This window comes from Drosophila gunungcola, unplaced genomic scaffold, assembly GCF_025200985.1.
Source record: "Drosophila gunungcola strain Sukarami unplaced genomic scaffold, Dgunungcola_SK_2 000151F, whole genome shotgun sequence".
Classification (NCBI taxonomy): Eukaryota; Metazoa; Arthropoda; class Insecta; order Diptera; family Drosophilidae; genus Drosophila; species Drosophila gunungcola.
Window position 1 is genome coordinate 109880 of NW_026453312.1, and position 8919 is coordinate 118798.

Sequence of the window (8919 nt, forward strand, 5' to 3'; positions counted from 1 at the left end):
TGCATGCCTAAGCAGCCCTATATAAACAAAGTGGCGGCTGAGCTGCCGCTTTGGTATACAAAGAAGTGAAGCTAAATAGAATTGGAAAATAAACTCGCGGTGTCGGGTTCGACTACCGGCGTGGAGTGGGGAAGCAACAAAAAAACCATAAATTGTTGCGAGGTAATACAACGAATTTTAGGCATACTCAAAATTTACGACGACACAATAGGGCTGAATTAAATTCCCATAATTTAGCGAGACAGTTCATTCGGCAATAAAATTATTTAAATAAATTCACAATTAATTAATTTCCCAGCGGCGCCCTTGCGCTTAATTCGAGATATTTAATTTTTGTATTTTATTTATTGTCGTAATGTATGAGATATTCAGCACTGAGAAATCTATTTGGCTGATATATTTTTATTTTTAGCAATTAAAAATGCAAACAACACACAGAATCACATAAAATTCCACAATTTAAATCGACAAACAAATAATGCGTATGTCAATTAATTTTTGTTTTTTTGTTTTTTTTTTTAATTAACACGAAATTATGGAAGCGGAGCTGCAAAAAATATTCCGGCAGCGATTTATTTGGTTTGTTTATTTGAAGTTAAACCCATGCAGATGCCGGGGAGTATAAGGACTGAGTTGCTTACTTACATGGTTCCCCGATTGTATATTTACGGGTATTTTACGTCTGTGCGCCAATTTATAGAATATTGAGGTCAAGCGAATAAGCGAATTGCCGTCGCTAAACGGCGGTTTCTCTTGTCATCTCGCTTTGACCCTCTCAGATGAAGATAACTCGATGGGGATGGACGACAGGTCCACTGCTGGCTGCTGGCCGGCAGGCCGAAGAGTTCCCAAAGATAAATTAGGAAGTTTATGTTGGAGGGGTGACTGCCCTTCTTTACCTTCTGGCCTAGGGACTCAGACAGTTATTTAGTAATAAGCAGTGGCTCTTTATTCTTTGAATGTCGAATCTTTAAATCGTAGGTTTTAATAATCTTTTTTGAGTATTAAAACAATTCACTGTAGGGTTGAAGTGAGTCACCTAAGCAAAAAAAACGAGCCCATTAGAACGGGCGCTTCTTTAAATGCCCCAATTCCATCTTTACCTGTACCTAGCTCATCAGCCCCTGACACTGGTGAAGTTGTAGAGCAGCCCGGTGGATCAAAAGCTTTACAGCCAGCTGTCCCTAATGGTACTGCGTGCTCTGAATTATTACCTTCATCAGAAAATCGGAGTAAAAATGTTTAAAGTGTTCAAGGTGTTGGGGGTGCTAAAACAATCTTTCTGTTGTTCCCCATAGGAAACAATTTATTATATCTAGATTTACCTCCGAAACCGCATCTGATGATTTTATGGAGTTTATTCAAGAAAAATACCCACATCCAAACCATACAGTTGAACAATTTACATTTTCATACGCCCGTAAGATTTCCTCTTTTAAAATATGTGTTCCTCCAGAATCTTTTAACGTTCTAAATAATATAAGTTTATGAACTAATAATAAAAGACTGTGTTCCTAAAACACAAAGCAATAATAATCGGCCTCCGATTTTAGAGTCTGTTCCAAAAAATTAGACACTTCTATATTTCTAGCCTATTAAAATGTAAGGGAACTTAATATAAAGTTACCTAGGCTGTTCGCTGACTCCTCTGCCTTTAATGAACATATTTAAGTGTTCACCGAAACTTGACTGAAACCGGATTTTTCCAAACAACTTTAACACTTATAGCACTGATCGCGTTTCTCATAGGGGAGGGATGGTACTTATTGCTGTTAAGACTGGAGCTTACATCGAAGATAATTCAGACTGATTACCCCAATAAAATGGAATTTGTTAGTGTAAACGTTTCCTTACATGCCTTATCTATTTTTTAATTTACAATTTCCCTGCCCTGCCCTGACACCTATTCCCATTTAGTTTGTTAAACTAAAACGAAATGCTGCCGTATATTCGACTTTAACAAGCTAAACTACTGTTTCCGATTGGACAAACTTATACAATTGCATGGATATGGAAAGTGGCACTGAATTATTCTATAGCGTTTGTAAGGATGCTTTTCCAGCCAAGATATGTTCAGGTGTTGGCTAGGGCCTCAACAAAATATTTATAAATTTACAGTGGACGGTGTGGGTTAACTGAGTGAGTTTTTGGGCAAGTTCTTTAGACTAAGGAGGGAATACCAAACCGGAAAATACGAGTTCAGATCCCGGATCTGTTACCAAGCTTGGAAGGACCCTGGACCTGGTAACCCGTTATGTTAAAAATCTATGTTGGTTAGAGGCTTTATCAGTAAATACGACAAAATTCGGTCAAGGCATGGTTTAATTACAATAAACTCGGGCGAGTCCCTGGGTTGTACTACTAATTACTCGGTCGGCTCTGGGTGTATTAATAACTACGGTGTAACTCGGGCGACCCCTGGGTTATATTACTAGTAACGATAAACTCGGGCGAGCCCCGGGTTTTACTATTAACTACGATAAAAACTCGTGCGAGCCCTGGGTTTAACTACTAATTACGGTGAGACCCGGGCGAACCCTGGGTTTAATACTGATTGCAATCAACTCGGGCGAGCCCGGAGTTTTGTTATAACTACGATAAAGCTGGGCTTGATTACTATCTACGATAAGCTGATTGACGACCGGTATATTAATTGAAATTGCGTGTCGGGATTACGGTTCCGTTACGTTTTGATAAATTTTTTGGGTTAGGATCATTATCGTTTGTTATAGGTTTTCATTGATTATGACGGGTCGAAGGTCGAGGAAAAAAACACACTCGCTATCAAAGTTATTATTCAGTATTTCGTCTTTTATTCACAGTTGGCTTCTTTTGTCCTTCTCGTTTCTTTCACATAACTTCACAAAATTCTTCGTTTTTATTATATCTTTTTATGTTCCTCACTGCACCAGTAAAAACTCTGATCGACTGTATCATTTGCTTACCGACTAGAACCGAGTGGCCTCTCTTATGTCCCACGTATTTTTACTCGACTCCGATGCTCGCGCTTGAGTGCCTCGAATTCCTTCGCATCTTCTCTCTCGTACCCTTGGCCTTTCGATCTCATTATTTTATATCAAACTCATTGTTTCTCTTAACACTAGTAACAAAAATGAAATAACAACACAAATAAAAATCAAAAATTAAGTTGGTGACATCTGTTTCCGCCTCCCCACCGTGGGGAACAAGAATAATTTTAGATACCAGAACGCCTTTAAGTGCCGCTGCCTCTGTCGACGATCATACCTACAAAATATCGTAGCATTTTGATTTTGAATTGCCTAAAACTCTGCACTGCCAGAAATCACTTCTTATATTCGTTGGTGGTAGAATGGTCGAGCTCGCATCGATGAATTTCTTCTTCGCAGAAAAATTTTCTTTGTAATTTTATTCGTTTTAATAAATTTGTAACGTGTAACGGCTTGAAATGAAAAAAACTCTCGCACCAATGATTTGTGTCTTATTGCATTGGTATTGGTATTTTGCTTAGCAAAGTTTGGGCAACCGTGCCGTATACCGTGCCTACCTGTTACACACTTTTCATAATGCAAAATACTCTTTTCCATTTGAGTAGTGGGTACAATATTGATTAGGAGTGAGTTTGCCAACATGTTTGACGAAGGTGAGGGGCTTTTGGTGTTGCCTAAAAAAGGCTTTCGCCGTATATTTGAGTGTTTTGCATGCCACAGGTCAAGCACGCAGCCAATGTGTACGGACGTCCAACAAACAGGTGTGCAGGCGGTAAAAAAATGTTTTTACTTCCTTTAGCGCAGCATGACTTTACTGAAGGCTTACTTGACATAGCGCTATCTCAAGTAAACCATATTCAAAATTCTTTAGGACGTTTACTGGATTTGTGTTTTGTGTCACATCCAGAAGGAGTTTGTGTTTTAAGAACGTTGCCACTTACGCAACCTGAAGATCCCTATCACCCAGCATTAGAGCTGACTATAGATGCAGGAACAGACTTAAAGGAATTTTTGTAAAGGCTGTTAAACGAATCCACTGCTTTCGTAAGACAAACTTTGGTCGCTTAAATATTTGTATATCTAACTTTGACTGGTCCGAACTTTATTCATGCACTAACATGGCTGAGGCAAATTATAATTTTTTCTGCAATAAACACCTTCTTCCAAAAGTGTGTTCCGTTACACTAACCTTTTAACAACAATAAGCCTCCAAGGTTTAATAAGGAGTTGACACGTCTAAAATATGTTAAGTCCAGACCTTATAATAAAAATAAAGCGTGTGGTTCGCAAGCTGGCTTTTCCAGATATTTAAGTGTTCGATCAAATTTTATCCAGTTTTCACAAGATCCAAAACAGTTTTATAATTTTGTTAACTCTAAGCGTTAATCCGCCTCTTACCCAGCATCACTATTGTTTAAAAATTCCACGGCAAACACTGATCGGGCAATTGGCGATCTCTTTGCGCAGTGTTTCCAAACCACATATTCAGCTTCGTCCTGTACACATCAATCTTATTCATATGCCATGACAAAGTCGAACTTAATTTTTTTTCCGAATTTAAGTGAAAACTCTGTTCTCGTTAATCTGCAAAGGGTAAAGCCAGTTTACGCACCGGGTCCTGACGGTGTTTCAGGCTGTCTGCTTAGATACTGCGCAGAGACCCTGTGCAGACCACTACATAATTTGATTACCCTATCCCTTGAAACTTCTGACTTCTCACCTAGTTGGAAGGAGTCATTTGTTATTCCCCTTCATTAAAGGAAAATAAAACGAATACAAGCATTATAGAGGTATTCCAAATTGTCCGCTATCCCCAAGCTTTTCGAAAACATTATTTTTCCCCACTTGCAACATCTCTATAAATCGATTATATCCTCGTGCCAACACGTCGTAAGGCTCCAGAAATAACCTTCAGAATGGCGTTGTTTACAAAGCGTTTGATTTTGTAAATCACTCTCATCTTGTACGGAAGTTAGACTTATTAGGGATTTCAAATGATCTTCTAAAATGGATTTTGTTTTATCGAAATGGTAGGACCCAGCGAGTCCTTTTTAAAAGCTCCGTCTCTAAAATAATCCAAGTTACTGTCCCACAAAGGGGAAACCTAGGCCCGCATCTTTTTACACTATTTACTAACGATCTGCTTTTAGTTTAAACAAAGTCGCGTGTCCTTATGTACGCAGATGACGTCAAGTTATACCTGCCCTGCGTTCAAATTTACAAACGGACCTTAATGCTTTTCATACATGATGTTCTGTAATTCTATTCCACTTAAATAGCCCTAAATGCAAGGTAATGACATTGTATCTGGTCAACCCACAATAAGCTACGTGTACGTTAGGTGGTTGTGACTTGACTTGAATTAGTCATATTGATGACCTTGGCATCCTTTTGGACCCAAAACTTAAATTTTCTGACCATATTCCATCCATGGTGAATAAAGCCAGGAGAATGCGTGGATTTATAAAATGCTGGTCTAAGGAATTTTATGATCCATATCTCACAAAAACTTTGTTCATTGCATTAGTTCGTCTAATTCTGGAGTATTACTCACCAGTTTGGAGTCCCCAATATATAGGATAGAATCTGTGCAAAAGAACTTTTAACTATATGATCTACGAGGCCTTAATTGGGATGCAAACCTTATCTTACCATCTTACCCTAGTACACTTCTTCTAATTAGTTTACCAACTTTAGTTTAGCGTAGAAAAGAGAGGAGTCCCGAGTTACTGGGTTTTCTGTACCTACTAAAATTACTATTCCAGCCATTGTCGATCAGACTCTAATATTCATGAGCCTTTTAGAGTACTATGTTATGACTATAACAAACTCTATCACATCATCTTACTACCGACTCTTTACCAATTTTGAAAGCTCTAATCTTATCTTACCTAGCACGAAATTAGTATGTAGTATTTTGCTTCGTATGTATTTTGAACTTGTCCGTCCGTTCCTTTTCTCGTTTTGAACAACCCGTAGGGGTTCGCGTAACAAGCATTGCTTGGTGTCGTACTAGCCACTTGTTTGTACTAACCATAGTGCATCAACGACCCCGGACGATTCAGGGTACCTACTTTGTAGAAGCTGGCATCGGGTGGTTCCGGATCCTTCGACGCCGTCTTGCACCTCTTCTTCAGAGTATACCGGGCTCTGATTCCTCTCGTCACTTCGAAGGGCATCGTTAACTTTCTCCTGAGGTGGAGGCGTGGTTGTCCGGGTCGCCTGGGTGCTTTCGCTGGTGTCCATTTCCTTCCATGCAGGTCGCTCAGCCAGGGGAGGCACAAAGGTTCTGCCGCAATTTGAATCGTACCGAAACGCTGGCCCCTGTCCTGGTGGTGGAATCATGTCTATCGTCACCTGTCGGACTTGGGTGACCCGATATCCCCCAGGTATTGTCGCCCAGTGACAGCCCTCCCGTTCTCTTATGAAGCTGGTAGTGCACTCGCTGTCTTCGTCCTCCTCTTCCTCGGATTCTTCCAACACCCTGTACCGTTCCAACGTCGTCTCCGCTGTCCACTTTTATCCCCCTTGACCTCGTCTAGGATCGCCGACACCAAGCAGTGGGCAATCGACCAATCCGCGTCGCCAGCACCAAGCAGTGCGCAACAGGACCTTCCGCAGCGCCAGCACCAAGTAGTGCCAGCACTCGGCCCTTCCGCAGCGTTGGTATCACCCAGCTAGCAGTCCTACACTCGGCCCTTCAGCATCGTCGACAACAACCCAGCATGCAATACCACACTCGGCCCTCCCAGAGCGCCGATATATTATAATTAGAAACGTAGCCCTAACCAACCGTACTATTATATATAACCATACTCTGTAGCGTTCGATTTGTGTTATTCTTTGGGGAAAGGGAGAAAAATCGATCTAAAGAGGAAATAAATTTCTGTCTGGAACCCTGGACACGGCGAGCTATACCGCCTCCCGAAACAGGATCGTTACATACCTTACGCTACTTCTTCACCTCCGACCGGCTCGTCATCTCGGAATTCTCTTAACTCCGCAAAATTGGCCATTTTAATCTTACATTCCCCGGTGTTCTGGATTCGTACCATGTTCAGCGATATAAACTTTAGTACTCGGAACGGGCCGTCATATTTGGCACCAACTTCGCCGCGATGCCGTCCACTCCTCTGGACAGTTGGTGCTGTTTTACCAAAACGAGTGAGCCCAAAGTGGGGCCCCATTCGCGACTTCTCAGGTTATACTGGCGCATCTGGACGGCACTCGCCCGCTCCGCATTGACTTTGACGATCTTGAATATTTCCTTCATCTTGGTCGCCTTGATCGTGAAGTCTTCTGGGGTGTTCCTGCGTACAGCGCCTTGGGCATCCTTGGTTCGCGACCTTGCATCAGAAAAATGGGACTGAAGTTCGTAGTATCTGAAATGCTAAAAATTGACTGCCAGTGTCATCTTTGGTAGAAGGTTGTCCCAACTTGACTCTTCGCCTTCGATGAATTGCGCGGTCATGGTTTTGACGTATACTGTAACTCACATCCGAGTTCTCACATATAGTCATATATTCACACACGAACGTTGGTGGGACCCCAGGGTCACTGTGGTTGCCTTTTTGAGTTGAAGAACACCAACAGAAATGTGTAACCTGCCTTTGACTTTGGCAAGGGTCCAACAAAGTCGGCACACTATGTCGAACAGGGTTCTTCCGTTCGACGAGTTAGCATCTGTCCGCGGGCTTCTGTTGGTCGACCTTGAACTTTTGGCAGGTTTGGCAATTTTGAACGTACCTTTTGACATCTCGATACATCCCTGGCCAGTATACTTCGAAGCAATGCGTAGGATTGTTTTCCTTATGCCAAGGTGTCCTGCCTTTGGGGCGTCGTTACACTTTCCCAGTACTCGTCTCCGGTGGTGTTGAGGTACACGCAGCTCTGGTCCCAATTCGACGATATAGCTCTCCGTTCTCATAGGTGAAATAGGGGAATTTTTCCGGGCTTCCTTAGATCTGTTCTTGTTTCTGTACCCACCATTATCATTCTTTCTTGTCTATTTCTGTACACTGTGTAACGTACACACCTAGACAGTGTACGATACAATGTGTAAGTGTAAGGGACTTATCATGATTAATAAATATTAAGTTAGTAGTATGTAAGGTTATAGGTGTAAGTGACGTATTATGGGATCATAAATATTAAGTTGATAGCGAATATTAAGCCGTAGTTAAGTTCAAAACCCGAGTGGAAACGCTAGCCTATATTTAGTAAGTTAATAGAAAATACTAGAAAGTAAGAATATAACAGAAATCCCGAACGCGAGAAAAAGGGAGCGTGGGGAAGGTTGTTATACACGAGTCGAGTTGGCGGTCTCTTGTGTCGGAATGGTAAGACGGGACGGACGTGTCTCCAGTGTTTTGAGGTTAGTATACATAATATTCCTCTCCGTTAAGTAAAGACGATGTAGCAGACTCGTAGGAGGGTATTAGATAAATAAATAATCTAGAAAAAAAAATAATGAGAAGAAGTGAAATCCCTCGTTTGTGATTTTTTATTCGTAGTCGATCAGTAACTTCTCTCCTCGTAGTGCATGTGACCTGTACGCGGACACCCGTCCGTCTGGGCTAGTATCCTAGATTTCCTCCTCGTAGTATTTGTGACCTGTACGCGGACACCCGGCCCGTCTGGTCTAGTATCCTAGCTTCACTCCTCGTAGTGCATGTGAACCGCACGTGTACACCCATCCCGTCCGGTCTAATACCCTAGCTTCCTTTCTCGTAGTATTTGCGACCCTCACGTGGACACCCATCCCGTCTGGGCTAATACCCTAGCTTTTCTCCTCGCAGTCCATGTGACCCTTACGTGGACACCCATCCCGTCTGGTCTAATACCTTAGCTTTCCTCCTCGTAGTGCATGTGAACCGCACGTGGACACTCATCCCGTCTGGTCTAATACCCTAGCTTCCCTCCTCGTAGTATTTGCGACCCTCACGTGGAC